Genomic DNA, 27,336 nt, shown 5'->3' with positions numbered 1-27,336 from the left:
CTCCCACCTCCCTCCCTTTTTAACAAAATCATGGAAACAAAGTTGAAAGGTGGTTGCCAAGGACTGGAAGTAGGAGGGAATAGGTAGTTATTGTTTAATGGGTTTACGGTTGCAGTTTTATAAGATAATAAGCGTTCTGGAAATTGATGGTTGTTTTTGGTGAGAAAACAGCTACAGTATTTTCAGTCATTGCCTAGGCATTTAACAGTATGATAATTCTGCTCACATCCAAAATGTGGATAGTTAGATAAGGATCTGAGCTTAAAATTCTCACAAGTTCCTGGTTTACTTTCCCCTGGACACCTTTTAATATAGCCGCTAAGAGTTGGTCCAGCAAAAGTGACCTTCACCACAGCCACCTTACAGTAATGGTGCTTGCTCTCTGTCTCTTGCTCGTCGTGATGGGGGTCAGAGGATTCCCCTCCCCACAGCTCCTTGCACTCTGCCCTCATTTCTGGGATTTGCAAGTAAAAAATCTTGTGACCTCACCTCCTTTGTGTGAGTGTGTTGAAACCATGCCTTCCACCAAAGGACCCTGGGGTTTTTACTTCCCCTGTGTACCTGTGTCTCCTCATTCAGCAAGTCATAATCTGCATATATTTAATTCACTGTGCAACATTACAACTGCATTTTATACCATGAAACTTACCTCTTAAAATGGTTTAGATGATAGATTTTAAGTTATGTGTAATTTACATAACTTAAAATATGAAAGTTAAGTAAATAAAATGAGTTGCAATGTAGAATCTGAAGCCAAATTAGTGAAATATCTGTAGTATATTAAATCAATTGTTTTATATTGTACTTTAAACAGATCTTTTATAGTATGTGTAGTATCAGTTTATGTGTAGTATCAGTTCAGTTCAGTCGCTCAGTCATGTCCGACTCTTTGTGACACCATGAACCGCAGTACGCCAGGCTTCCCTGTCCATCACCAACTCCCAGAGTCCACCCAAACCCATGTCCATTGAGTCGGTGATGCCATCCAACCATCTCATCCTCTGTTGTCCTCTTCTTCTCCTGCCCTCAATCTTTCCCAGCATCAGGGTCTTTTCAAAGGAGTCCGCTCTTTGCATCAGGTGGCCAAAGTATTGGAGTTTCAGCTACAACATCAGTCCCTCCAATGAATATTCAGGACTGATTTCCCTTATGATGGACTGGTTGAATCTCCTTGCAGTCCAAGGGACTCTCAAGAGTCTTCTCCAACACCACAGTTCAAAAGCATCAATTCTTCGGCGCTCAGTTTTCCTTATAGTCCAACACTCACATCCGTACATGACCACTGGAAAAACCGTAGCCTTGACTAGACGGACGTTTGTTGATGAAGTAATGTCTCTGCCTTTCAATATGCTGTCTAGGTTGGTCATAACTTTCCTTCCAAGGAATAAGCGTCTTTTAATTTCGTGGCTGCAATCACCATCTGCAGTGATTTTGGAGCCCAGAAAAATAGTCAGCCACTGTTTCCAATGTTTCCCCATCTATTTGCCATGAAGTGATGAGACCAGATGCCATGATCTTAGTTTTCTGAATGTTGAGCTTTAAGCCAACTTTTTCACTCTCCTCTTTCACTTTCATCAAGAGGTTCTTTAGTTCTTCACTTTCTGCCATAAGGGTGGTATCATCTGCATATCTGAGGTTGATATTTCCCCCAGCAATCTTGATTCCAGCTTGTGCTTCTTCCAGCCCAGCATTTCTCATGATGTACTCTGCATATAAGTTAAATAAGCAGGGTGACAATATACAGCCTTGATGTACTCCTTTCCCTATTTGGAACCAGTCTGTTGTTCCATGTCCAGTTCTAACTCTTGCTTCCTGACCTGCAAACAGGTTTCTCAAGAGGCAGGTCAGGTGGTCTGGTATTCCCATCTCTTTCAGAATTTTCCACAGTTTATTGTGATCCACACAGTCAAAGGCTTTGACATAGTCAATAAAGCAGAAATAGATGTTTTTCTGGAACTCTCTTGCTTTTTCCAGTGGATGTTGGCAATTTGATCTCTGGTTCCTCTGCCTTTTCTGAAACCAGTTTGAACATCTGGAAGTTCACAGTTCACGTATTGCTGAAGCCTGGCTTGGAGAATTTTAAGCATCACTTTACTAGCGTGTGAGATGAGTACAATTGTGAGGTAGTTTGAGCATTCTTTGACATTGCCTTTCTTTGGGATTGGAATGAAAACTGACCTTTTCTAGTCCTGGGCCCACTGCTGAGTTTTCCAAGTTTGCTGGCATATTGAGTTCAACACTTTCACAGCATCATCTTTTAGGATTTGAAATAGTTCAACTGGAATTCCATCACCTCCACTAGCTTTGTTCATAGTGATGCTTCCTAAGACCCACTTGACTTCACATTCCAGGATGTCTGGCTCTAGGTGAGTGATCACACCATCATTATTATCTCAGTCGTAAAGATCTTTTTTGTGCAGTCCTTCTGTGCCACCTCTTCTTAATATCTTCTGCTTTTGTTAGGTCCCTACCATTTCTGTCCTTTATCGAGCCCATCTTTGCATGAAATGTTCCCTTGGTATCTCTAATTTTCTTGAAGAGATCTCTAGTCTTTCCCATTCTGTTGTTTTCCTCTATTTCTTTGCATTGATCGCCGAGGAAGGCTTTCTTATCTCTCCTTGCTATTCTTTGGAACTCTGCATTCAAATCAGTATATCATCATGGAATGGTCACTTGGAAAACACTGGTTCACTGAGTTATGCACATGTTCAAAATGCTGGCACATCATTACATAAACACTTTTCTGTACTATTGCCACTAATCTCAAGAAATGTCTTCCATGTGTCAAAAAGCTGCCGAACTCATGGTGGCTGATACCAGTTTTCCAAGATTCTAAATTTTGCTTAGAAGATTGAATTTTATCACTGACAACAAAAATAATGACCATTGTTTTCCTCAAAGTAATGAGCTACCTTTGTTCTTTTTTGAGACAGTGTCTGCTAAATACTTTTGTCCGAATAAACATACTTTGTCATTTGTCCAAGTGAAAATGGTATTCCTTGTAAAAAAGAAACTTATTCAGCTCATATCACTGGTTGAGGAAATGTTACACATGGATATGCAGTCACACTACTTCTTGTATACTTCCCATTTGGTCCCACAGAATAAAGAAGACATATACTCCAGTTGAAATTTGATACAATTAATAATTATTGCTTCATTACAGGCATTAGGGTTTAGTGTGTGGTGGCTCAGATGGTAAAAGCGTCTGCCTACAATGCAGGAGACCCGGGTTTGATCCCTGGGTCAGGAAAATCCCCTGGAGAAGGAAATGGCAACCCACTCCGGTACTCTTGCCTGGAATATTCAATGAATGGAGGAGCCTAGTGGGCTACAGTCCATGGGGTGGAAAAGAGTTGGACATGACTGAGCGATTTCACTACTTCACTTTCACTTTCATTTTTACAGGCATTCAGTGAAATGTTTTCTGTTTTGTTTTTAATTGCAAATGAATGGCAGTGACAAATAAGATGAGTACTGGTATATTTTGGTGCTCAGTTCAGTAGCTCAGTTGTGTCCAACTCTTTGTGACCCCATGGACTGCAGCACGCTGGGCTTCCATGTCCATCACCAACTCCCAGAGCTTACTCAAACTCATGTCCATCGAGTTGGTAATGTCATCCCACCATCTCATCCTCTGTTGTCCCCTTCCTCCCACCTTCAATCTTTCCCAGCATCAGAGTCTTTTCAAATGAGTCAGTTCTTTGCATCAGGTGGCCAAAGTATTGGAGTTCCAGCTTCAGCATCAGTCCTTCCAATGAATATTCAGGACTGATTTCCTTTAGGATGAACTGGTTGGATCTCTTTGCAGTCCAAGGGACTCTCAAGAGTCTTCTCCAACACCACAGTTCAAAAGCGTCAATTCTTCTGCGCTCAGCTTTCTTTATAGTCCAACTCTCACATCCATACATGACTACTGGAAAAACCATAGTTTTAACTAGATGGACCTCTGGCAAAGTAATGTCTCTGCTTTTTAATATGCTGCTAGGTTGGTCAGAGCTTTTCTTCCAAGGAGCAAGCATCTTTTAATTTCATGGCTGCAGTCATCATCTGCAGTGATTTTGGAGCCCAAAAAAATAAAGTCAGCCACTGTTTCCACTGTCTCCCCATCTATTTGCCATGAAGTGATGGGGCCAGATGCCATTGATCTTAGTTTTCTGAATGTTGAGCTTTAAGCCAACTTTTTCACTCTCATCTTTCGCTTTCATCAAGAGGCTCTTTAGTTCTTCTTTGCTTTCTGCCATAAGTGTGGTGTCACCTGCATATCTGAGGTTATTGATATTTCTCCTGGCAATCTTAATTCCAGCTTGTGCTTCATCTAGTCCAGCATTTCTCATGATGTACTTGTCATATAAGTTAAATGAGCAGGGTGACAATATACAGCCTTGACATACTCCTTTCCTGACTTGGAAGCATCTGTTGTGCCTTGTCCAGTTCTGACTGTTGCTTCTTGACCTGCATACATATTTCTCAGGAGTCAGGTCAAGTGGTCTGGTATTCCCATCTCTTGAAGAATTTTCCACAGTTTGTTGTGATTCCACACAGTCAAAGTCTTTGGCATAGTCAATAAAGCAGAAGTAGATGTTTTTCTGGACCTCTCTTGCTTTTTTTGATGATCCAACAGATGTTGGCAATTTGATCTCTGGTTCCTCTGCCTTTTCTAAATCCAGCATCTGGAAGATCACAGTTCACGTATTGTTGCAGCCTGGCTTAGAGAATTTTGAGCATTATTTTACTAGCGTGTGAGATAAGTGCAATTGTGGGGTAGTTTGAGCTTTCTTTGGCATTGCCTTTCTTTGGGATTAGAGTGAAAACTGACCTTTTCCAGTCCTGTGACCACTGTTGAATTTTCTAAATTTGCTGGCATATTGAGTGCAGCACTTTCACAACATCATCTTTTTGGATTTGAAGTAACTCAACTGAAATTCCATCATCTCCACTAGCTTTGTTCATAGTGATGCTTTCTAAGGCCCACTTGACTTCACATTCCAGGATGTCTGGCTCTAGGTGAGTGATCACACCATCATGGTTATCTGAGTCATGAAGATCTTTTTTGCATAGTTCTTCTATGTATTCTTTCCACCTCTTCTTAATAGCTTCTACTTCTGTTAGGTCCCTACCATTTCTGTCCTTTATTGTGCCCATCTTTGCATGAAATGTTCCCTTGGTACCTCTAATTTTCTTGAAGAAATTTCTAGTCTTTCCCACACTATTGTTTTCCTCTATTTCTTTGCATTGATCACTGAGGAAGGTGTTCTTATCTCTCCTTGCTATTCTTTGGAACTCTACATTCAAATGGGTATATCATTTACTCTTTTGATATTACTACAGTGCTAGTAGTTTTATCTACTTTTGCTTTCAAATCACTAGTGTAAATGCAAACACAGTGAAAAAGGAAATAATGTCTTACTACTGTTATGAAAACAATTTTGACTTCACAGACCCTCTGAAAAGGTCTCTTGGGGACCCCATGGTATCTGAAGACCACACTTTGAGAACCATTACTACAGAGCATACCATGCCATTATTAGAAGCAATAGACCAGATTACATTCAGCAGTAGGAATAAGCATTAGTGGTTCTAGGAGGTGGGATGAGAAGATAAACACCTGTTACATAATACTCTATGAAAGTGAAGTCTCTCAGTCTTGTCCGACTCTTTGCAACCCCGTGGACTATAGCCTACCAGGCTCCTCTGTCCATGGGGTTTTCCAGGCAACCCACTCCAGTGTGTTGCATTTCCTTCTACAGGGGATATTCCCAATCCAGGGATCAAACCCAGGTCTCCCACACTGCAGGCAGATTCTCTACCAGCTGAGCCACCAGGGAAGCCCATAATATACTATGGGTACATTAAACATATATATGCACATAAATAATATGGGTTTAAAGAAACATTAAAGGATGCATATCAAACATTAGAATGGCTACTATGGGATTAAGAAACATTGTTTTCAGCAATAGTAATTGCTAGGCCAATTTTTAGGTTTTTAGTATATCAGGCCAATTTGGGGTTTTTCCATTACGGTTTAAGGAGAATTGAAATAGTTGTAGTAGTTCCTAAATATTGATGAAAATCTGGCAATGGAAGAGAACACTTAAGAACAAAAAAAAAAAATTAGGAAGAAGTAAGAAATGAGCTATGGGAATGTGAGTCAAAATGCAAAATCCTAAGTATATATTTTTCTTCCTCTCGTTGGGTAGCAGCATTAGTGAAGTCTAATGGGTTTTATTCTTTTTACTGTTATTGTTACATGTTTTCAAATATGAGAGACTTCTGTGCTCAGTTCATTCTTTTTGATTACAGACCCAGAGTCTACTGCTTTGTAGCACATACCCAAACTTCATTTTTGAGGGGAATTTTGTCTATTCCCAGCTTATTTGAACTGTGATCCTTTATCATACAATGAGAGCCTGAGCAGCAGAACTCCAGAACTCTTTACTTGATAACATAGCTTATATTTGGATCAAATGGATTGATGGTGAGTGATGGATTAGCTCTTCTCACTACTGTCTTCAATCTACAATTAGAGAAAGGGAATGCCCAGAGATCCTGGAAGTTCCTAACAGCTAATACAAAAGCTTTCAAAGAATATGCTTTTAAAAACTGTCTGATGATTGAATAAATCCTTAGCTCTAATCCTTTCTTTAATATGAAGTCTTACTTCAAACAGTCTTCCCGGAGACCCTGGTTCAATTCCTGGGTCAGGGAAATCACCTGGAGGAAGGCATGGCAACCCACTCCAGTGTTCTTGCCTGGAGAATCCCCACAGACAAAAGGAGCTTAGGGAGGCTACAGTCCATGGGGTTGCAAAGAGTTGGACATGACTGAGTGACTAAATTCAGCAGCTTACTTCGAAAGTTTTTTTACCCATAGATAGTTCTGGTTTCTAATATTTTTGCATCCTTTTTACTTCCCTGAACCCTCTCACAACATTAAGTCTTTCCAGATGGAGCACTCCAGGTTGAAGTATCATAAATCTTAATATCATAAATATCAATGTACTAGCTACAGAAGGCAGACTTAGTGCATTGGCAGGAGTAAGCTACATTTGAGTAATTACTATTTTTCAGGTACTCTTGCTATGTGCTTTGCAAGTTTAATGCCATTTAATTGTCACAGTTGCACAGTGACATTATTTCCAGGTCAGAAATGAGGTGATAAGTGCTCAATTTTACTTCCTGAGCTATACTTAGTTTTATACTCAGTTTTAAGACCAATTCAGGCCACTCCAAATCTCATGCTTTTTACACAGTAATTGTTTTCTACTTCATTTTTTTCATAGTCACCATTATTATTCTCTTAAAATTCATCCATTCTTTCACTGTTATTTGTTTATGGTGTTGGTCAGGACTTCTATTTTTTTTTTTCAATACAGCTGGACTATCATATTAAAAGGGGTGAAAATTTTAAATGTTTAATAGAAAGTTTTTTTCTTTGGTATAAAAAATTTAGTAATATTTTCTAAGTGCAAATATAGACAACACTGTTTAAGTGCCGAGGATATCCTGGACCATTTATCATACCTCTAAGCCTGGGAATATTCCCTGTAGGACAGTGAAACAGATGGAAAAAACTCTTTGACACTGTTTAGTTACCTCAGGTTTCTTTGTGATTTAATGCAATATTAGCTCCCAAAGACATGCAAGAAATAAAGAAGTTAAAGGAAGGAACAATGACTATGAACTTTAAAACAGGGTGTGTTCATATGATAAGACATTTAAGAATATTGAAAAATAAAATTTAGTCTTAAAAATACCACCTAATTACTTGCCTAACTCCCTAGCATTGTAATTGCTTTTGTTTTCAGCAAGTAGTATTTAAACCACATTCAGGGAAAGGAAGTAAGGGACCTAGTGAAATATGTGAAGTATTTGAGTAAAGTATATTAAATTTAGAGAAAATATACATTTTAATATGCATTTTATAGGTTTGAGATATGAGACATGCAAATCATTGTCTCCATATCCCAGTACATAGAGAGGAAAATTTAAGCCCTGGGGACACTAGTGCAATAAACTCCTGGGAAGAGAAACTCCCCATCTCTAAGCAGTAATTATTGCCAAAACTGTTGAAATGACATTTCTAGAAGTTGTTCAGAAAGAGAGCCATAGTTCCAGGCTCTCTAGACAGTTTCAGCACTTATAAATACATCCTTCACCGATGAGCTTGTTCAAAAATTCATCAAGCTGTTTTAATTACAATTTAAATTACAATTGCTTTAAATTACAATTGCAATGATATTTGTCCACAAAGTGTGGTAGTGCACTTAGACACTCAAAGGTTTATGTTAATCACTACATCATTTAGTTCTGCCACTGCACTTTTTCTGATGTTGAAAGTGTTATCAGTGTCACAGGAAGAAAATAGCACATTTTTGAGGGGTAGAAAGCTGAGCAAGTATAGCTTACTTTTATTTATAACACGGTGTTTGTAGAGAAAAAAAATTTTCAGGTAGAAGCACTTGATTAGTTATTTGACTATTAAGTATTTTAAAATAAAAAATAGACAAAAATATGAACTAATTTTTTAATGTGTTAAATTTTATTTTTGTGAATTGTGACCTATACTTGAAACAAAATCTAATTTGATATTGTATCTGCTTCCATTACTGACCTATTCTGTTTTCTTCTGTTCAGTTCAGTTCAGTCACTCAGTCATGTCTGACTCTTTGCAACCCCATGAACCGCAGCACGCCAGGCCTCCCTGTCCATCAGCAACTCTCAGAGTCCACCCAAACCCATGTCCATTGAGTCGGTGATGCCATCCAGCCATCTCATCCTCTGTTGTCCCCTTCTTCTCCTGCCCTCAATCTTTCCCAGCATCAGGATCTTTTCAAATGAGTCAGCTCTTTGCATCAGGAGGCCAAAGTATTGGTGTTTCATCTTCAACATCAGTCATTCCAATGAACACCCAGGACAGATCTCCTTTAGGATGGACTGGTTGGATCTCCATGCAGTCCAAGGGACTCTCAAGAGTCTTCTCCAACACCACAGTTCAAAAGCATCAATTCTTCGGCGCTCAGCTCTCTTTATATTCTAACTCTCATATCCATTGGAGAAAGTGGCAACCCACTCCAGTACCCTTGCCTGGAAAATCCCATGGATGGAGGAGCCTGGTAGGCTACAGTCCATGGGGTTTCAAAGAGGCAGACATTACTGAGCGACTTCACTCACATCCATACATGACCACTGGAAAAACCATAACCTTGACTAGATGGACCTTTGCTGACAAAGTAATGTCTCTGCTTTTTAATATGCTGTCTAGGATGGTTATAACTTTCCTTCCAAGGAGCAAGCGTCTTTTAATTTCATGGCTGCAGTCACCATCTGCTGTGATTTTGAAGCCCCCAAAAATAAAGTCAGCCACTCTTTCCACTGTTTTCCCATCTATTTGCCGTGAAGTGATGGAACCAGATGCCATGATCTTAGTTTTCTGAATACTAAGCTTTAAGCCAACTTTTTTACTCTCCTCATTCACTTTCATCAAGAGGCTCTTTAGTTCTTCTTCACTTTCTGCCATAAGTGTGGTGTCATCTGCCTATCTGAGGTCATTGATATTTCCCCCGGCGATCTTGATTCCAGCTTGTGCTTCTTCCAGCCCAGCGTTTCTCATGATGTACTCTGCATATAAGTTAAATAAGCAGGGTGACAATATACAGCCTTGATGTACTCCTTTCCCAATTTGGAACCATCTGTTGTCCCATGTCCAATTCTAACTGTTGCTTCCTGAACTGCATACAGGTTTCTCAGGAGGCAGGTCAGGTTTTCTTAGGTATATCCTTAGTATTTTCCTGCCTCAGACTTCTGATATACACAAAGGGAATTGCATTTATTACCCACTTAATTAGTACTTTCATTTGTACCTTTTATTGTAGGGTCATTTTTTAAAACTGCTAATTGCTAGCACTTATTGGGCACTTGCATATGCATTTTACGTGTATTATTTCATTTAATTAAAGGAAGAAGATATCGCTGCATTTTGTGGACAAGGAAATACAGAAACCTAAGGAAATATAAAGTGGTTAGCTAGTTAAAGATCACATAGCTCATACATGGTAGAGCCAAAATACAAACCAGTCTGACACATGTGTTCACTCTCTTAATCACTAGTATGTGATACCCATATCTTACGGATGAAAAAACTGAGACTCAAGGTAATATTCAAATCTAGAACCAGTGCTAGAATCCAGACTTTCTCAGTCTCATCCCATTAATTCTGCTCTGGATCATGCTGTTGGTCTGAACCTCTTTTCTGTTAGAGTTAAGAAATTTAAAACTTGCTTACATATCTATAATATTCTCAAATCTTCACCTGCTCGTCTATTTTTTTCAATTGATAAATAATAGATCTTTTTTATTTTGTTTCTAAAAACCTTATTCACTGTTCAGAAAGTTAAATACAACTATCTATCATAACTGCAAAGGAAAAGAGTAAATGGAGCATTTTTAATGTAGCATAGAATAAGATGGGAATAAAATACAGCAAGCAATCTATACAACAAGACAATAGAAAAAAGGATAGATTAAGTAAAATTTAAAATAATTATGCAAACTAGCTGAAGAACATATTTCTCTTTTAAGAGGATAATTCATGCTTGTTCAAGATAATTTTAAAAATATAGAAAAACATTACCACAAAAAAACCATCAAAAGTATAAAAAATACATTTAGGAAATTTTCTTGGGATTTACTGTAAGATTACTATTATGTATTCATACTATATAAATTAAAGTCCATATAAATGTCATTTTAAATTGCAACATAATATTCCGTTGAGTGAATTATCATTATTTAACACTCCCCCTTTGAACATTCATGTAGATTTGTTTTTCCACTTTTTAATTTTTTTAAAAATTTTTATTTTTTTAATTAAAATTTTAAATTTAATTTTTAAATTATTTTTTAAATTTATTATTTTTTTAATTTTTATACTTTTTAAAATTTTTTTTAAATTAAATTATACAGTAACACATACAGGAGACTTGGAACATACAGAATGAGGTTACATGTAGTTCCAATACATAATACAATTATTTTTTTAAGTGGATAAATCAAGATTTTTAGTTGGAGTTTCATTATCAAACTCTCAAAAATTAATAGATGAATACACAGAGAAGTATAAGGATAATGCTGCTGCTGCTGCAGCTTAGTTTCTGTAGTTGTTTCCAGAGGATATAGTAGACCTGAAAAGCTCTGTGAACCAATTCAACATAATTAAAATTTACACAATTTTCACACAACAGTAGACAAAATTCTACAAGTTCCCATAGACTGTAAACTAGGAGACACTGGAACATATCCAGGGACACAAAAGAAGGTGCCAAAACTTTATGGTTTAAGAGTCTATTTTTAACACATTTGATTAAAAGATGCAATAAGTAATAGAAATTATTTGGCTATATTCAAAATTCTAAAATACAATGTCCATGTTCCTAAACACTATCTAAAATAACATTTTATTAATTTCTTTTCACCCATAATATTATATTTTAATAAATTATGTTACTTTTAGTAAACCCATGACTAAAATGTTTTCTTTAGTCTTTCATAGCAATTCTATTGGCATACTTTATTCAATGACATTTCCTATCCATACCTAAAACTGTTCATAAATTCATAATAAAACTCAAAACAATGAAAGTTTCCAGAATTATATTTTCAGTATTATTTATTTTTAAAATCAGCAAACATTTATTAAAAACTTTGTGTGATCAAATACTGTTTGGGGTATTTTGACAATGATCTTCAGCAGTTTGACTATGATAACTCTAGGCTTGATTTCATTCATATTTACCCTGTTTCAGATTCTCTGAGGTGCTTATATAGTAAATCTACCTTTAAGCAAAATTGGAAAGGCTTTACTCATTACTTCTTCATATTTTTTTCTTCTTTTTGTCTTTCTTTTTTCTTCTGAAACTCTAACACTCTTGTGACACTGTACTACAAGTACTTGAGGCCCTTTATACTTTATTTCAACCTTTTTTCCTCTCTTATTCAAATTAAATATTTTTTATTGACCTATCTTCAAGGTAACTGAACTATTTTACTGTCATCTTCATATAGCTATTTAATCTATTGTATAAATTTTTTAAATTTCAGATATTGTATTTTTTAACTTTAAAATTCCCACTTGTTTCTTTTTTTAATAATTTTCTGATAATTTTCCTATAATTTTATTCACTGCAAGCACATTTTCATTTATATAACTGAGCTTGGTTTTAAGTGCCACTTTAAAACCCTTGATGATTATTGTAATGTATTGACCATTTTATATTAATAATTGGCCTCTGTGGATTATCTTTTCCCTGGATATTAAGTTTCATTTCCTGGGTTTTCATACATCTAAAATTTTAGATTGTATCCTGGAAAATGTGTTGATTATGTATTTGGTTATATTTCTTTGAATAGTCAAGATGTTTTTGTTTTAGCAGAGAGTCTGTTTCGATAGACTCAGACAGCAACCTCTGTCTGGGCTGGGTTGCATCTCAGGTCTTTCTCAGTTTACACTCCTTCAATAAGCTCAGTTCACTGTGTGGTTCTAGGAACAGCCAGAAATTTGGGCAGAGTTTAATGATGCTGTGAAAGTGCTGCACTCAATATGGACATGGGTTTGGGTGGACTCCGGGAGTTGGTGATGGACAGGGAGGTCTGGCGTGCTGTGATTCATGGGGTCGCAAAGCGTCAGACATGACTAAGTGACTGAACTTAACTTATACACAGAACTTTGGCTTTGCCCTATCTGGCTCTCTCCTTTCTGATATTCTCTTTCTGGAAACTTTTCTTGCCTTGTCTCCTTCCCTTTGTTCCTCTGCACAGAAAAATGACAGACTTTTTCTCAGAATTTTAACTACTTTTCACTGTGCTACCTCTGTGTATGACCTCAGAGTGAAGTTTCAAATAGAGAAAATTAATCTTTTGAAGATTGTTGCCTCCGACTTTTGGTTTCCCTCTTAAATCTGTCTACTTTTTCCTTTCTCAGCTCTTTAGAAACTTTAGGTGGTTGAACTTCTAATTTTGTCCAGAGTTTTTAGTTGTTTTACCTATGGACATGAGGGGAAGGAGAGGATCTGTTTGTTAGAAGCTATGTTTGTGTTGGAGGAAGAACTGCCAACTTTAGATATTTTGAATAGAAAGGGATAGTGTATAGATTTTGCTCACAAGAAGCTCTCAATCTGGGTATAATAAATGTGTCATAGATCACAAGACCACGTAAAACACCAACCATCTAGATACAGAAATCTTTATTTTAACATCCAAACTAGTTAGGAGACCAGAGTTCTACTGCTGGTCTTGTCATTACTTAATCGCCTAAGTAAATTTCTCTGGACATCTGTTTATTCACTATGAAAAAAAGAGGTTAAAATTAAATATCTAAGATACTCTCAAGGTTCTATGATTCGAAAAGAAGTAGGTTCATTTTAGGTCATATGTTTATGTGTTACTATTTCTAATATATTTTGAAATTATAATGATTCACTTCAATACCAAAGTTTTAATTAAAAGTTTTTATTATATAGCTTCATATAACAGATGGTTCCTGGAAAGATTATATAAATTAATATTAAATAATATTACCAGTGCATAATGGATGACCATCATTTATAGGAATTGTGTTGATTATTTTCTTTTAAAGATCATTTTTGTTAAGATAATTTTGGTTTTATATTGATATAAATGTAAATTCCCACAGAAACACTGGTTACAGATACATGCTTTGTGTTAGAAATATCCACATAATTGATTGCCATGATTTGAGATACCAATGACCTGTAAGCTTTGTTGTATAGAATTATTGGTTTTGACCAGTGGACTATTTTTGTTGAATAAAGTACCTTATAATTTTAATTAATTAGCATATATATATAAAAAACTTTAAAATTTTAAAACATTTTCAGTCTATTATAAGCTAAAAGGTTATATAGACATTGTTAATCATTTTAAATACATTTTAAATTAAATTATTACTTATTTCATTATTGCTTAGTTTATTAATATTTGCTTATTCTCTCATTTCAATTCTATACTGATTTTACAATTATTGATATGAACCAAGTAGTCACAGGTTTGCTTCAATGTAATGTAATTCCTTCTTTATACAAATTCAGTCCATTTCAATATATAGATTTTTATTTATCTCACAGTGGAGGTTTTTTTCTTCTTCTGTTGTTCTCAGCAACTCCAATATGTTATCAAATTTGGCTTCTTTTTTTTTTTTCTTAGTGAGTAAATAAAACTTATTTTCAAGACATTCATAGCAGGGTCTTGTAGCTGTTAGAAAAAAATTTTTATTGTGTCCTTTTTTTGTAATTTGGTATATATAATCTTGTTAGGATTATATTCGTTGTCTTAACACCACCCTTAATTTTTTTTTCCCTTATAAAGCATCTAGGAAATATGTGTGAAAGTTGAAGTCCAAAAAATTTAACAACCAACTTGCAAAGAGGTTCTGTTTTCAAACTTTCAGTTCAGTTCAGTCGCTCAGTCGTGTCCAGCTCTTTGAAACCCCATGAATTGCAGCACACCAGGCCTCCCTGTCCATCACCAATTCCCAGAGTTTACTCAAACATGTCCATCGAGTCGGTGATGCCATCCAACCATCTCATCCTCTGTCGTACCCTTCTCCTCCTGCCCCCAATACCTCCCAGCATCAGGGTCTTTTCCAATGAGTCAACTCTTCGCATGAGGTGGCGAAAGTACTGGAGTTTCAGCTTCAGCATCAGTCTTTCCAATGAACACCCAGGACTGATCTTTAGGATGGACTGGTTGGATCTCCTTGCAGTCCAAGGGACTCTCAAGAGTCTTCTCCAACACCACATTTCAAAAGCATCAATTTTTCAGCGCTCAGCTCTCTTCACCGTCCAACTCTCAAATCCATACATGACCACTGGAAAAACCATAGCCTTGACTAGACGGACCTTTGTTGGCAAAGTAATGTCTCTGCTTTTTAATATGCTATCTAGGTTGGTCATAACTTTCCTTCCAAGGAGTAAGCGTCTTTTAATTTCATGGCTGCAGTCACCATCTGCAGTGATTTTGAAGCCCAAAAATAAAGTATGACACTGTTTCCACTGTTTCCCCATCTATTTGCCATGAAGTGATGGGACCAGATGCCATGATCTTAGTTTTCTGAATGTTGAGCTTTAAGCCAACTTTTTAACTCTCCTCTTTCACTTTCATCAAGAGGCTTTTTAATTCCTCTTCACTTTTTGCCATAAGGATGGTGTCATCTGCATATCTGAGGTTATTGATATTTCTCCTGGCAATCTTGATTCTAGCTTGTGCTTCTTCCAGCCCAGAATTTCTCATGATGTACACTGCATATAAGTTAAATAAGCAGGGTGACAATATACAGCCTTGACGTACTCCTTTCCCTATTTGGAACCAGTCTGTTGTTGCATGTCCATTTCTAACTGTTGCTTCCTGACCTGCATACAGGTTTCTCAAGAGGCAGCTCAGGTGGTCTGGTATTCCCATCTCTTTCAGAATTTTCCACAGTTTATTGTGATCCACACAGTCGAAGGCTTGGCATAGTCAATAAAGCAGAAATAGATGTTTTTCTGGAACTCTCTTGCTTTTTCAATGATTCAGCGGATGTTGGCCTTAGAGTTATCTAAACCCACTGATAGACTTCCCTGGTGGCTCAGATGGTAAAGAATCTGCCTGCAATGCAGGAGAAGCATGTTTGATCCCTGGGTGGGCAAGATCCCCTAGAGAAGGGAATGGCTACTGCATTCCAGTTGGTTTCCCAGGTGGTGCTAGTGCTAAATAATCTATCTGGCAATGCAAGAGACCTAAGAGATATGGGTTTGATCCCTGGGTCAGGAAATTTTCCCTGGAGGAGGGCATGACAACCCACTCCAGTGTTCTTCCCAGGAGAATCCCAAGGACAGAGGAGCCTGGCAACTATTACAGTCTATAGTGTTGCAAAGAGTAGAACACAACTGAAGCGACTTAGCATGCATGCTTAGCACCCACTCCAGTATTCTTACCTGGAGAATTCCATGGAAAACCCACTAATATTATCACATTCGTTATTCAATTTTCCAAAATATGGGCACAATATTTTAAAATATCCAAATCACTGCACAAACACCATTTTATAAGTATGGTGATGCTAACAAAACAGAACTGTAGGCATTTATAAGGTGAAAGTGAAAGTTGCTTTGTTGTGTCCGACTTTGCAACCCCACGGACTGTAGCCTGCCAAGCTCCTCTGTCCATGGAATTCGCCAGGTGAGAATACCAGGGTGGGTAGCCTATCCCTTCTCCAGGGGATCTTCCTGACCCCTGATCAACACCTGATTGAACTGGGGTCTCCTGCATTGCAGACAGATTCTTTACTGGCTGAGCTACAGAGGTGCAAAGACTATTGATGTGTGGTGTTACAAAATTTAGGTTTACAGCTGTATTCTGCATTAGGTTTGTTTCCAAAACAGCTGAATATTAGTTTAATGAAATCAACCATTTTACCTTATTAATATGTAAATTCTGTTATTCTTCTCATGCTTTAGGAATAGCTTGATCCAAGTGTTTAAATGAGGTCCTGTGGTCTGTCTATTTGTTTGTCACTCTATTTCTGTGTCCCTCTCTGTTGATTTCATCTTCAGTCAAGCTCTCTTTACATAGTGAGAAAAATGGATTGTAACATTTGTACTGTTACATGCCTTTTAATCTCAACCTCTTGGAAGAGACAGCCCCTCCCCCCTCCCCTCACCCCCTGCCCTGCCCAATTTTCATCTCAATCACTGAACAGAAGCTCTGGTTATCCCTGTTTAGTCACATGCAAACTTTGGGGCAGGGAAGTAGCTCCTTAACTGACAAATTTACCAGAATCATGTGACAGACAAGAGGGTGATTTCCAAAAAGGAGAAATGTGGTGCAGACAAAAAACCAACACAATTTTTTTCTTGAGTTGACCCTTGCCCACCCCTCTGTTGTTTATCCTTGTAGACTTACTATCCTTTGTTTTCTGAGATAGCAAAAAATAAGATAGTTATTTCAACACTTGACAAATATATAATGTTTCAAACACACTTGTCTCTTTTTAAAATGTTGGATGTAGTTTTTATATTTATATTTGAGAGAAGACAGAATACTGCTGATGAAAATGGTGGATTACTTTTGGAAAGTACTATTGAAATCTCACATAACTCTCATATTTTTGGTTCCAAGTTGGATATATTCCACATCGAAGAGAGCCAAATACTTTAAGCAAGTTATGGGATATAACATAGGAACAATAATATGTGTCTGGAAAAAGGTCTAAAATTCATGAGTTAAGCTTTAAATGACAACAGATAATCAATTCAAATGGTGTCATGTAACATTCAGAAAATATTTAAATGTGACCCCAAATTCACAATGAATGTTTACACATAGAACATCTACATTTTTCCTGCCATGTCAACCCTGGTTATCCGTCTATATACCATTTTCATTTTTCTGATGCTGGGCTCCTGATCAAGCTTCTGCTTCTCTACTGTGTCAGGAACTATAAATGTGTGAGTCATAATAGTACTTTGTGAACCAAGCTGAAAAAGTTAATCTAAAACTTAACCACAGAGATCATGGGTTTGAAACATATCCATCAGTTAGGTAAAGAGGACAAGATAAATATTGTTCTTCTTTAGGTAACCATGCTAAAGAGGGAACATGTGAGCAAAATTCTCCAAAGACCTATAGATAAGTTTTACCCATTATTGAAACTGTTTCTCCAAATAAACATTATTTAATATTAGAATCTTATAATAGAATTGTTAACTAATTAAATGATTGAAAATATAGACTTTGAATTACTCTAGAGAGTATGCTGTGCTATGCTTAGTCGCTCAGTTGTGTCCGACTCTGCAACCTGATGGACTAGAGCCAGCCAGGCTCCTTTGTCCATGGGGATTCTCCAGGCAAGAAAACTGAAGTGGGTTGCCATGCCCTCCTCCAGGGGATCTTCCCAACCCAGGGATCTAACCTAGCCTGATCAACCCATGGAATCATGAGAGATAACTGTTTTTAAGTCAATAATTTTTTGGTGTGTGTTGTATACAGCAGTAGATAACTAAAACAATTTATAAGAGCTGACTCATTGGGAAAGATCCTGATGCTGGGAAAGACTGGGGCAGCTGAAGAAGAGATGGTTAGATAGCATCACCTACTCAATGGACATGAATTTGAGCAAATTTTGGGAGACAGTGGAGTACAGAAAAACCTGGTGTGCTGCAGTTCATGAGGTTGCAAAGAGTGGGATATGCCTTAGTGACTGAACAACAACAACAAATATGTGTATTGATATCTGTATTAAATATTCATTAACTTTTAGTGATGTACTTTGATCTGTAGCTATTAAAGAGGAGGGAATTGAAAAATTTGAAAAAATTGAAAAATTTAAATTTCTTCTCTCTTTGCTCCTGCCCCTTCCATCTTTTATTAACTTTATTATACTTACTTTGCTAGGGAATGCAGTATGTATACTCCTTTGTAATTGTAACCCTACATATTTTTAAACTCTTCAATGTTAATAGAATTAATGCTTAACAATCTTTTTTTTTTCTTCCTATAGTTTTTCTTATTCTAGTAGATTACTTAGGATGAACTCAGGGGAGTAATATTTTTAAAGTTCTCATTGTTTTAGTATTTCCTGAGATCTTATGCATTGCTTTTTTTTTTTTAATTATAGTTTAGCTAGATATAAAATTCTTACAGTCCTCTTCATCCTCACAGCTTTCTTTCCTTACCAGTGTTGTAGGATTCCTCTGCAATCAGTAGCTTTGATTTTTTCTATGGAGAAGTCTGAGACCAGCTTGATCCCCCACTCACACCCTGTACATTAAAACTTTTTTGCCTGGTTACCAAAAACATTTTTCATTTTCATTGAAATCCTGTAAATTTGCTAAGATATGTCTTATTTATTATTTTGAATACATAGTTCTTTGACAGAGTGGATCTTTCACTATTTGAATCCAAATGTTTAATCTAGGAGAAATAGACTTGAACTATATTGTAAGTTATTTGTTCGTTTTCATTTTTTTTTTTTTTCTTTTAGAACTCTATGCCAATCTGGAGTCAATTTCCTCTATCTCTTTTACCTCTTTATTTCAATCTTATCTTTCTTACTTTTCGTATATCTGTCTTCTATTTATTTATTGTTTTCTGCAATCTTTTATTTATTGTGCTTCTTATTTTGCCTTTATTTTTGTAATGGTTTTGTTATTTTTTTCTTTCACTTCATACATGAACTTACATTTTCTCTCTTCCTCTCATCTTGTGATTTCTTCCTTAAGTTCTTAAATATATCTTTAAAGTCTTTCCTCATAAAGGGTATTACTTGATTGTGCTATTTAAATTTCTGTTGGAAAAGTGGTCTCAGTCTACTGGTCTGCTACAGTAGGAAAAATTTCCACCTAATATGCTTTGTTTTTTAATATATTCTAACTTGTTTCCTCTTGTTTCTTCCCCTCCACCCCCGCTTGTAGTATATTTATGTGACTCTGGTGATGCATCCCTTTTTCACTGCTCATCTTTAAAGCAGATGAGTTTCTCCAGGATCAGTTATTTTTGGGAGTTTGTGTATAGAAGGGTTCATGGCACTATTCCAGGTTTGCTGGAATTATGATCTTGATGACCCAGAATTTTGTATGTGAGTTTGTCTAGTTTTTAATTTTCCTAAGTCAATGAGGGTAGTCAATATAGAGGTTTTTCACAACGCCAAATCTCTACTCTCATTTTCTTTGAGAAAGACTTTTGCTGAAAAATATAGCTAATTTTTATGATTCCTGGCTTGTTGTCATCCTTTTGATTTTCAGAAGTAATCTAGGTCCAGAAGAGTTTCTGCCTCCAGCACGTGCATCCTATTTCTATTGTTGCACACAAGGCATATGGATTTTGCATCTCAGCTAGTGGTCCTTATTTTTTACGAAGTATGTTTTTCTGACTCTGAGATCTGAAGCTACAATGTTATTTCTCTTGTTCCTTTTGCATACATCCTTGCTTGATCGCCCTTCTTCTGGGAACCCTATACTTATTTTTTTAGTTTATTACTGTTTTTGCAAAAAAGAAGTTTGTGTTATAATGTCTATTCCTCTGAGTTGCTTTAGGTGATTTCCAGAAAGAAAATGGGAAAATTCCAACATTAGAGCGTCATCTTCATCTTTGATGCCATTTGAGACATTGTATTCAATACTATAGAGCTCATCTCCATTGACTTATTCCAATTTACAGAATCTATTAAAGCATATTTCAGAAAAAAACAGGTTTCAGACACAACTCCATTTGAATTTCTGTTTGTTTGTGCCTGTTTAAGAAATTCTCAGTTCTTAAAGAAGTCTCAATCTCTGACTTCTCACTAGTTAGGTTGTAATTGTTTCCTTAATGAGTCAGATGTTTAGACCTAAAATATATAATAGACAAATTTAGGAAATGTGATAGCTATGTTATTGTAGCCAGTTATATTTCAGCTATTTTTCAGAAAGACCTCTTGGGAGGGTGCAGATTTAAAATCTGTACTTTCATATATTTTACATCAGTACTCCTATAACTCTATCAACTCAGACTCCAGTTCATCAGTTCAATGGACAATTAAAACATCTGCTTTCTGGACCTGCTTTCCAGATACAGTTTTGTTTTGACTGCATTGTCATTTTATGCAGAAAAGTTTGGACAATTAAATAAACAGTTTAGTGCATTTTGTTCTATTTTATAAATTAGTGGGAAGAAAAGTAATGAAATTGTTAAACTATGATTTTAGAGGAAGTATATAAAGTCCATCTTTAAAAATTAAACTTACTATAACTTGCAACCAAAAAAATCTGGCCTAATATAAGAGGAAAATGAGACCCAGTTTGACATGAAGCCAGGAATAAGGTTAGGATACAAAATGTATGTTGTTAAGTCTGATTCACTTTCAGCCATTGGGTAGAAATTTGGCTTTTAAGCCTTTTAGCATGGAGCAGATTTCCTAGATTTCTTTTTTATATAGTGGCAGGGGAAAAGCTCCTGGGTCCGTTCTGCTTTGAGCTGCTACTAGCAGTACATGCCCTCTGTTCTGCACTGGTTCTGTTCAGGAATTCTGCACTGCTGTTCGGTCGCTAAGTTGTGTATGACTCTTTGTGGCCCCATGGACTATAGCAGGCCTGGTTCCCCAGTCCTTCAGTATCTCCCGACGTTTGCTCAAATTCATGTCCATTGAGTCAGTGATACTATCTAACCATCTCATCCTCTGCCACACTCTTCTCCTTTTGCCTTCAATATCTCCTAGCATCAGGTCTTTTCCAATGAGTCAGCTCTTCACGTCAGGTGGCCAAAGTATTGGAGCTTCAGCTTCAGTACCAGTCCTTCCAATGAATATTCAGGGTTGATTTCCTTTAGAATGGACTGGTTTGATCTCCTTACAGGCTAAGGGACTATCAAGAGTCTTTTCCAACACCACAATTCAAAAGCATCAATTCTTTAGCGCTCAGCCTACTTTATGGTCCAACTCTTACATCCATACATGACCACTGGAAAAACCATAGCTTTAACTATATCGGCCTTTGTTGGCAAAGCAGTGTCTCTACTTTTTAATGTGCTGTCTAGGTTTGTCATAGCTTTCCTTCTATCTATTAATGAAGAAAACCTTTGATAACCAGAATTTTTATTTTTGTCTTCACATGTTTTAATTTTACCTTCCCTCAGCATACTTTCAATGGTCATGAACTTTTTATTTGTTAGTCTGATTCAATTATGTTGGACATGGAGAAAAATTCCAGAAACATCTTTGAGTGCCAAGATGTTCATCATGCTTAGTTCTCTCTTGATCTCTTTCAGTGCCCATCAGTATACATTTTAAGCTGTAAGATGCTGATTAGGTCTGGTGTAATCCCAGATAAGCACTTTACAAGAAAAAAAAAAGAAAGAACTGTAAAGGATGTGCATCATGTTTGAAAATCATTGTCCTAAACTTTACCCACTGACTTGAATTAGTTAACCTTTTCAAAAGAGACTTTGTTATCACAGAAATGTCTTATTTTTAAAAGGTAAATGAGCTCACTACTTATTTCTTAAAATTAGGGGACAGGAATTCAACTGGCAAAAGAACTAAGGTTAACGCCATGAAATAAGCAATGGAAAATGCTGATATTTCTAGCCAGGCAGTAAAGAATGTCTTTTCCTTGTGACATCTCAAGCCACAGAAGCCATGTCTTTAAAAAAGTCTTTTATATCAGAAAGGCTTTTTACTCCATCTTTTTCAGGATTGTAAAATGTGGTTGGGCAAAGAGGGAGGGTAGTGGGGAATGTGGAATTTTTTGAAGCAGAACCGGTAGGGAATTTAAAAACCTCGTGGACAATGTGAAAGAGGGGAAGAGATTTCAAATGAAATAATGCTTCTTCCCCTGACAGATCCTAAAGAGCTGTATTGATAGCGATCTTTAAACTATCAAATTTAATTTTGTCTATTGAAAGTAATTTTATGGCCTGTAGTTGTAGCCATTTCAGTTGATTTTCATGACTCTTGGGCAATTTTTATTAGTTATATTTAGTGATTTGATCTTTCTGTTAGATCACACAAAAATTGTACATTCTGGAAAAGTAATTATGCCTATTTCTTCTTCTGACAGAGTATGAAGTGAAAACTATATCTATGAAAGAAATATATTCACTAATAGGGTTTTGAATACTTAATCGATGTCCTAGTTCTTTTAACAAAGAGAACTGAATCAAAAATACAAATGTTTTGTTTGGTGGAATTATAGGATAGTGAACAACAACAACAAAAAACATAATTCAAAATAGACTCCTCTTAATCTATGACTGAGGCAGGAAGTACCCTAAGCCACTGACTGCCCATTGGAATCACCTGAGAAGCATTTAAATAAATGCCAGTATCTTTCTGGGGCTATCACCTATGCATCAATATTTTTAAAAGCTCCTCAGGCAGTTTTAATCAGCATTTCAGTACTCAGAACCAATAAGTTATCCTCAATTAGTCTTGTCCCAATATTTACTAAACCCAATGTTGCTATAATTGAGATGGGAATTATGAAATAAAATATATTGAGTCTTAGTTATTGGACTTGAAACTTCATTGCACTGGCAGAATTATTTGGTTCTGAGTGTGCTAAGCTTCAGTTGTGTCCGACTCTTTGAGAATTATTTAAAATATGACAAATAAATTTCAAAAAGTAGCATTATTAAGAGCCATGTATGGTAGAGAACTTGCTCTAAAGGTGTCTTGAGAAGAGAGAAATCATAAAGGAGTAGCGATTAAAGAAAACTTCTGGGAGAAGCTGGGACTCTGTGCAGAGCAGGATCTGACAGGACATTCCCAGAACAGACACCTCCACATGTCTTCTGCCTGCCTCTAAACTTTGTAGAAAAAGTTTAGCCTCCTAGGCCTTCTCTATATTCCAAAGAACAAATTTAATTAGAGAAGTGATAAAAGAAACAAAAGAAAACAATCAATAAGACAAAATAATAATGGTTTAGTCATTACACAAAGTCAAGGACCTTTAGTTTCTCCTCACGTTAGTCGCTCAGTCATGTCTGACTCTTTGCAACCCCAAGGACTGTAGCCCACCAGGCTCCTCTGTCCATGATATTTTCCTGACAAGAATACTGGGGTGAGTAGCTATTCCCTTCTCCAAAGTATGTTTCTGACCCAGTGATTGAACCCAGGTCTCCTGCATTGCAGGCAAATTCTTTGTCATCTAAGCCACCAGAGAAGCCCCAATTTCTCCTCAAGAGATGATATTCTGAGCCACATCCTTTGAGCTGTTTTTCAGATGCTGAAACCCCTACCAAGTGGAAGAAGTTAACTGCAATCTGACCACAAGCACAGAGACTCCAGACCAGTTGGAACCAGAAGGCTGATGATGTTGATTGGTGATTACCTCACCACCAACCAATCAGAAGAATATCTACAAACTGATCATGCACCCTGAAACCCTCTCCATCACCCTATCTTTAAAAATCTTTACCTGAAGGCCACCAGGGAGTTCAGGTCTTTTGAGCATTAACAGCCCAGACTCCTTGTTTTACACCTGCAATTAATTCTGCACGTTCCTTCACCACAATCCAGTATCAGCAGACCTAAATTTGGTTCAGTAACAAGCCTGGGCTTCAAAGTGTGACAGCTCTAGAGGGTAGCCAGCCTCCAAAAGGACTCACCGACTCAATGGACATGAGTTTGAGTAAACTCCGGGAGTTGGTGATGGACAGGGAGGCCTGGCGTGCTGCAGTCCAGGGTTGCAAAGAGTCGGACACGACTGGGCTGAACTGAACTGAACTGAAGAGTTCTCCCAATAGTTGCCACTCCTGGTATTCACTCCTGGTACACTTCCCTGGTAGCTCAGACTGTAAAGCATCTGCCCACAATGTGGGACACCTGGGTTTGATCCCTGGGATGGGAAAATCCTCTGGAGAAGGAAATGGCAACCCACTCCAGTACTCTTGCCTGGAAAATCTCATAGACGGAGAACCTGGTAGGCTACAGTCCATGGGGTCACAAAGAGTCGGACACAACTGAGCAACTTCACTTCTTCTGGTATTCACATCCTTGTGACTATTATCTTATCTCCATTTTCTCCTCTCACAACATGGAGGAAGTCAGCAGTGGTGACACTCAAGCAGCTTATGGAGAGGCCTATGTGGGGAGAAGTGGAGGCCTTAACTGTAGACAACAGCTATGTGAGTGAGCTTGTAAGTGGATTCTTTAACACCAGCCAAGTCTTGAGATGACTGCAGCATACATCAGCTGACACCTGGACTGCCACCTGGTGGGAGACCTTGAGCCAGAACAATTCAAGCCAAGAACCAGACAAGGCATTGGAAAGAATATAATGAGCAAAGGAATGAAGTGGGACTGAAATGCTATTGCTGCGATATTCTGGCTGGAGACACAGGTATGTCGCCTGTGGGTATGTATTGAGAGGGGAGCATGTATTAATGAGGATATTGAAAGATTTACTGAATATTTGATGTTAGAGTAAGAAGCCATTGGGCTTTTGTTTTATTTCTCTTCTCAAAAGTTTGGAAGCATTTTAAAAAACATAAGTCAAATGAAGAGGGGAAAGTATTTTGTTGTTAGTAAATTAGCAAAAAAAAAGAAAATCAGATCACTGTTTTATATAAAGAAAGATAAGCACCTCTCTTGTAAAAAAGATTTTTGGGCAAAGGGTTTGAGTAAAATAGGAGAGTTGGTATAAGAGGTAAAAATCATCAATCACTAGCAAACACTGAAACTAACAACAAATATATATACCAACCTGACCTACCAGATCAGGCCTTTATTCTAAAAGCATTTAACTATGTTTTAGAGAGACAATAAAATCCTTTCCTTCACTAAGACTTGATTTTCAATATTGATTCCAATTGACTAAATATATTTACTAAAGGCCATCACATTAACAAATGTTAACTGAGTGTCTTATATATATTTCACACAGTCACCTATTTCCTACAAAGCATATGCATACTAAAGTGAAAGTCCAAGGGCAGCAGCTTTTAATTTTTCCGTGATGTTATAACAGGGACAGGAAAGAATTTTATGAATGAAAATTCACCTGGTTTAAGTACAGGCTCACAGCCTTCTCTTAGCTGTTGGAATGTTTTCCTAAAGAATTTTGCCTTAGGCAAGTCTGCTTTTAGAATAAATCAGATCAAGTTCAATTTTATCAGTGTTTCACTTTTGGCTCACTGTTTATTTTGCAAGTAAAACTTAAAATCAATAGTTGGGTTTAGGGTGAACATTAAGGAAATTGTGCCCACACAGCAGGGTCTGCATGAACCACCTTTGGGGAGTACTTGATTTGCTATTTTCCACATTGCTTCAGAAAAGCAGATAGGACATCTTCCTTCCTAAAAGAATGTTTTTCCATTTTAAAACAATGCACATTTATTACATGAATTTCTGAAAATCAGAAAAATAGAAGAAATTATTTTTAATGTACATTGTATGTACATTGTAATACCATAAGCAGAAGATATCACTATTCTATTTTTCTTTCCTTCTGACATTGTTTTTCTTATATGTATATTTGGATGGTAGTATATAATTATGGTTATTCAGGATTCATGATTGTTATCCTGTCTCTCCTCCCACTTGGAATTCATCATTTTATTCATTCAACAAATATCCACTGAGCAATATAGCACACATTTGTTTTTTTAATTTTATACACGTAATTTTTTTAATGAAGTTCGTTTATAGTACAAAGTAGGCCTCCCAGGGGGCACTAGTGGTAAAGAACCCACCTGCCAGTGCAGGAGACGCAACAGAAGCGGGTTCGATCCCTGGGTTGGAGAGATTCCTGGAGGAGGGCATGGTGACCCACTCCAGCATTCTTGGACAGAGGAGCCTGGCGGGCTACAGTCCATAGGGTCGCAAAGAGTCAGACATGACCGAAGCGACTTCAGTCAGTTAGTCATTTCAGTCGCTCAGTCGAGTGCGACTCTTTGCGACCCCATGGACTGCAGCAGGCCAGGCCTCCCTGTTCATCACCAACTCCTGGAGTTTACTCACGCTCATGTCCATCGAGTCAGTGATGCCATCCAACCATCTCATCCTCTGTTGTCCCCTTCTCCTCCTGCCTTCAGTCTTTCCCAGCATCAGGGTCTTTTCCAGTGAGTCAGCTCTTCACATCAAGTGGCCAAAGTATTGGAGTTTCAGCTTCAACATCAGTCCTTTCAATGAACATTCAGGACTTATTTCCTTTAGGATGAACTGGTTGAATCTCCTTACAGTCCAAGGGTCTCTCAAGAATCTTCTCCAATACCACAGTTTAAAAGCACCAGTTCTTTGGTGCTCAGCTTTCTTTTACTTAGCACACACAATTTTTAATAGCTGCATAAAATCCCATAAAATATTTTGACCATAGCTTATTTATCCAACTTTCTATTTTTGGATATTTAGTTTTCATTTACTTTTTGATCTGTAAAGTTTTTTTTTTTCTTTTGATTCTTAGTTCCTTTTAATTGGAAAAATGATACATACAAATCATAAATCACATCTCTTATTTTCAAAGCAATCTGTGTATATGCAAACTGTCTTTTTTTCTAAATGAAAGGAAGCATGCTTTGTACAATATTTTCAATGCTTTGTACCTTGCTTTTCATTTTTATCTCAATTACATGAAATGAGCCCCTTATCTGCAGATGCCTCTTGGTATGTGCTAAGTCGCTTCAGTCGTGTTCGACTCTTTGTGACCTCACAGACTGTAGCCTGCCAGGCTCCTCTGTCCATGGGATTCTCCAGGCATGATTACTGGAGTGGGTTGCCATTTCCTTCTCCACTTGGTATTATAAGGAGAAATAATTAAGTATCATTTACTTAATCACTTTTCTACTGATGCATGTCTGAATTATTTAC

Source organism: Cervus elaphus, chromosome 11 (assembly GCF_910594005.1).
Source record: "Cervus elaphus chromosome 11, mCerEla1.1, whole genome shotgun sequence".
NCBI lineage: Eukaryota > Metazoa > Chordata > Mammalia > Artiodactyla > Cervidae > Cervus > Cervus elaphus.
This window is presented reverse-complemented; position numbering follows the sequence as displayed.